Source organism: Cupressus sempervirens, chromosome 8, assembly GCF_028749045.1.
Source record: "Cupressus sempervirens isolate cs-2001-9-10 chromosome 8, ASM2874904v1, whole genome shotgun sequence".
NCBI classification, from domain to species: Eukaryota; Viridiplantae; Streptophyta; class Pinopsida; order Cupressales; family Cupressaceae; genus Cupressus; species Cupressus sempervirens.
In genome coordinates, this window is record NC_143125.1 from 836575641 (window position 1) to 836581145 (window position 5505).

The 5505-nt window shown below is 38.6% G+C and overlaps 1 pseudogene; it reads left to right on the top strand.

Moving 5' to 3' along the window:
* Nucleotides 1–1420: 1420 nt before the first annotated feature.
* LOC149545008 (low affinity inorganic phosphate transporter 1 pseudogene) lies at nucleotides 1421–3258 on the top strand (annotated as a pseudogene).
* The last annotated feature ends 2247 nt before the right edge of the window (nucleotides 3259–5505 follow it).

Sequence of the window (5505 nt, forward strand, 5' to 3'; positions counted from 1 at the left end):
TGTTCTTATACTCTTAACAAAAAATTTCTCTAGAAAGATTTTGATTCTTCTCATTTTCTCAAAGATGACATCTTTATCTTTTAGAAGGATCTAGTGGGTGGGTATTATGATTATCTTCTATTTTCCTAAACCAAAATATTAAATAATGCAAAACTTAGAGCATATAGAAACCCACAAAAAAGTGTATGTTGAGGTACTATTACAAGAGATAATTTTATAGAATGGTGCTCCTATTGTAATGTACAAATTTGTCATTCAAAAGGTTTGTCACGATCGTGAAAATGTTCCGAAAATATTCAAGAAAAGGGTGTCATAATTTAAACGATGGAAAAGCCAAATCTTGTAGAAGACAGGAGCTAGTCTGTATTCAACCACTATAACATCAATCAACAGCAGTAATCTATACAATCATTCACAAACCTAACTTAGATGTATGAAGGCTTCCAAACAAGCTAGATGCCAAAGAGCCTTTGAGAACAAGCCCAAAAATTATATTAGACAATAGTTAGTCTTCAATTATTGTTCTCCTAATTTTTTTATTGGAAAATAATTTTCTTGGTTGTTTTTCACCTAATAGAATTTAACATAATTAAAAATTTGTAATATTCAAAAATATATTAAAAATTAAAACCTTATAATAAACTTAGTGTGTTAAAATAAACTTAGTTTATTTAAAAATAGATTATTGTTATTGACCAAATCTAAAATAATAATAATAATTTTTAAATATTTAAAGTGATTCCATCAAATGTCCTGCCTTTGAATAGAAATAATAATCTAGACCATTAAATTGTATGCCAGTTCACTTGGTTCACATTCAACGAAAGCTCGGCTTGTGTAGACTACAGACGTAGATGATTTTTTTAATGTTATAAAGATCCCCTGATGAGTTGGCCTACGAGAGAAAGAGCATGTGGGCCGCAAGGATGAGTGTTGACATGTGGAATGCATTTTTAATAGAAGAAGTACAAGTCAGAGTTCTAAAATTACGAATCCGTAGGAGGAATATTCGGATATCCTCTTTCTCGTCCAGCACATAAATACATGCCATTCGTACAGACATTCCTCATCGTGCCCACTAGAGAGGCAAGACAGGTACGTGTTTTCTCAGGTATGTAACTTTAGAAGCAGCGTTTTGATGTTTATAGTTGCATTTTGATGTTTATAGTTGCATGATCGCTGACTATTTTTGTTCCGTATTTCGCTGCTCTCTCTCAAAGGTAACGTAGGTAGAGGATTACCCTTTCGATCCGCGAAGAATTGTTTACGTGCCGTGCTTTCCTTCTTCAATCCGCCGTCCGTATCATTCATTGACTTTTAGTGCTTCGTTGTATAGAGTTTTAACGTAAAAGCAAAGCTTCATGCATTATGTAGTTAATTATTAGTAGTTGGGCTTGTGAAATTCGATCTTAACATCTTCTCCTACGGATTTGTAGTTCTGAGGCTTTGTTTCTTCGCAGAGAAAAAATGGCGCAAAACCAGAACCAGAACCAGCTTCAGGTGCTCAACAGCTTGGACGTGGCGAAGACACAGCTGTACCATTTCACGGCAATTGTGATAGCAGGCATGGGCTTCTTCACAGACGCCTACGACCTCTTCTGCATTTCCACAGTAACAAAGCTACTGGGAAGAATATACTACTTCGACCCCAACAGCACGAAGCCCGGATCCCTCCCACCAAACGTCTCAGCCGCGGTAACAGGCGTGGCATTGTGCGGAACCCTAGCCGGGCAGCTCTTCTTCGGCTGGCTAGGCGACAAGATGGGGAGAAAGAGGGTGTACGGATTAACCCTAATTCTGATGGTGGTTGCCTCCGTCGCATCGGGTCTCTCCTTCGGAAACACGGCCAAATCAGTGATGACGACTCTTTGCTTCTTCAGGTTCTGGTTAGGGTTCGGCATTGGAGGAGATTATCCATTGTCCGCCACAATCATGTCCGAGTACGCAAACAAGAAAACCAGGGGAGCCTTCATTGCGGCAGTGTTTGCCATGCAAGGCTTCGGGATCGTAGCAGGCGGCGCAGTGGCAATCATTGTATCCGCCGCTTTCAAGAACAAGTACAAGGCTCCGAGCTTTGAGGAAGATCACGCGGGTTCCACAGTCTCTCAGGCGGACTTCGTATGGAGAATAATTCTGATGGTCGGCGCCCTTCCGGCGGCGCTGACATACTACTGGCGCATGAAGATGCCAGAGACCGCTCGCTACACGGCCCTCGTTGCGAGGAATGCAAAGCAGGCGGCGGTCGACATGTCCAAAGTGCTCGGAGTTGAGATTCAAGAGCACGCAGCAAACGTCGCAAGGATCGCAGACAGAGAGCCCGAGTTCGGCCTATTCTCAGCGCAGTTCATGAAACGGCACGGCATGCATCTATTGGGCACCACTTCCACGTGGTTTCTTCTGGACATTGCTTTCTACAGCCAGAACTTGTTCCAGAAGGATATCTTGACGGCGGTCGGGTGGCTCCCCGCGGGGAAGACGATGAACGCCATTGAAGAAGTGTATCGCATTGCGAGAGCTCAGTGTATTATCGCCATATGCGCAACTGTCCCTGGTTACTGGTTCACCGTGGCTTTCGTCGATCGGATCGGCCGTCGTACGATTCAATTGATGGGATTCTTCTTCATGACAGTCTTCATGTTTGCTCTGGCCATCCCTTACAATCACTGGCGCGGCACCAAATGCGGCGACTCTTTCTGCGGTGGCAACCACACGGCGTTCATCGCTCTCTACTGTCTCACCTTCTTCTTCGCCAATTTCGGGCCCAACAGCACCACTTTCATCATCCCCGCCGAGCTCTTCCCCGCGAGGTTCCGGTCCACGTGTCACGGTATCTCGGCTGCTGCGGGCAAAGCGGGGGCTATTGTGGGGGCATTTGGGTTTCTGTACGCTGCTCAGAGCACACATATTAACGAAGTGGATCATGGGTACAGCAAGGGCATCGGCGTCAAGAACTCTCTCATTCTTTTGGGGATCACCAATGCCTTTGGCTTCTGTTTCACGTTTTGTATTCCTGAGACAATGGGGAGATCTCTCGAAGATATCTCTCGCGAGAACGAGGGGGAAGATGGAGTCCAACTTCAACGCTCCCGTTCCTCTAACGCAACCGTGCCACTGTAGATTCATATCTGAGTGGGGGGTATGGTTGTTTGCCTTGCATAAACAATAGCCTTAAGTATGATTCCGGGTGTTGAAAGCATGGGTTATTAGCTTCCGAATTGTTGCTGCTTATTTGAATAAAGATGAACAGTTTGTGTGTCCGTTTGCCAATGTAATTTATAACGATATGTGTGGGTATTTTATTAGATTGGAGCAAAGAGGAGTTCAAATTCGGGCTTGCAGCAATAAAACGTACGCATTAGCAACCCAGAGTTTACGTAGTTGTGTGTGTGGAATTCAGCTCAAGGCCTACTACTTCTTATATGGGTTGATTGTTGATTGTTGACATATGAAAGTCCAACGGTTGCATGACTGTTGTTTCTCTCTCTCCTCTCCTTTCTATAATATAATGATTATAATGATTGTGTACAGTCCATGTAATTCAACATTGATTTCAACCCGTGCAGTGCAATGTTTGTTCTGAACCTGTGAGTGTTGAAAACATCGCTTGTTAGCTTTGAAGTGTGCTGCTTGTCTGAAAAAAGCTAAACAGTTTGTACGTTTCTTTGTCATTGTTATTTAAAACAATATAGGGTGGGCATTTAATGTAGTCCAGGAGCAAAAGAGGAGTCGATAGTTTAGATCATTGCAGTAAAACGTGCGCATTATCAGCTCAGAGTTTATGTAATAGTGATGTTTGTGTAATCCAACTTAATGCTAACCTCAAAAATGGGTTGATTTGAGCCAGCTTGAAGTAAGAAAAATAATCTTTGGTCAGATTGAGAATGAGGTTATGCCATGTAAAAGCTATTCACAAAGTTTTCTTCGAACGATTTTGACGGATTATATCTCTACATAGCTGCGTAGTCAACGGTGACTTACAGTTCACATACATGCTTATTTAAAAGTCACAATTTCTATTTAAAAATAAAAGGTTCTGCCAGCTATTGACAGCTATTATTACTACTTATTTAGGTTAAGTACTATTGTTTATATTTTTTTAAAATCTTAATTGTTTGTATTATGAGTTATTAAATTATGAATTCAATTATACAATAATATATCAATTAGAATTTATTTTATTTATTTCTTTAGTATAATTTATTTTTGGCAAAACCACATCACAATTTTGTAATATTATAATTTTTCTATATTTATTTTTTTCTTTTAATTGATTGATTGAATGGAGTTTTATATATGGATTTATTATATTATTGTCTTATTAAATAGTTTTTATTATTATATTATAAAATATTATTTGAAATCTTGTTATTATATTTTTTGAACTGATTTTTTTACTTTAATACTTTAATATCATACTTTTTATAATGTAATTTTTGTCATTCTATTAAAAATCATAAAAAATCAATATATATTTATATTATACGATATTTTTAAAAAATATTATACAAAATTCAGCAGTATCAAGTCAAGCCATTAATGCCCAGAAGTTAAAAATCTATTTTTTTAATGCAAACAAAGTGATTTTTGATCAAATCAAACAAATTTTGGGTTTTTCAGAAGATTTCTTACCCTCTATATATTGAGGCATCCCTTTCTTTATGGGTTCAAAAAAAACTTCATATTGGTCTTCTGTCATTCGGCGTATTCAAAGCAGAATTGCAGTTTGGAAAGTTAGATGGTTGTCCTTGGCTGGGAGAGTCTTGCTGATGAAATCAGTATTAGCTGCAATTCCAAAAAAAAAATTGCTATTATTAAAGCTCCCCCCAAAATTCTAGTTCAAATTCAAAAAATGATTAAGGGCTTGCTATGGACAAGTAATATGGATGATTCTCGCAAGATCCCACTTATTTTATTATAGGACATGTCATAGATTCCAGCAATAGGAGGGGTAGGTGTGCATGACCTTACCAAAAGAAATGAAGCATTTGGTGGGAAATTGGTTTGGCAAATGTACAATAAACCTCAATCCACTTGGTGCAAAATTATCCAACAAAAGTATCTAGATAATAATGATCCTTCTAGAATTCTCTCTATTTTAGATCCTCCTAAAGGTTCAGTTATATGGGATTTCATGATAGCTTTTTGTAATATTATGGTGAATTATGTTTCTTGGGAAGTTAATGATGGTACTAGAGTTAACTTTTGGAGAGATTCTTGGAATGGTCAGATTTTGCTTTCCACTAGTTTGATTTCTCTAAATATTATCTAAGTGTCAGAACTACATTGAGGTACTCAACTTTATCAGTATGTGGCATATGTTTGTGAACTTTCAAGGAAAGTGTTTTGGAAGGATCCAACAGTTTTATCACTATCATCTCAGGAAATTAGTCAATTCAAAGATATTTTGACTTCCAGGCAAATCTTCTTTTCTAGATCTCAAGACAGGATTTTCTGGGCCCTAGCTAAGGATGACAATTACTCAGTAAAAGAGGGTTATAAAATCTT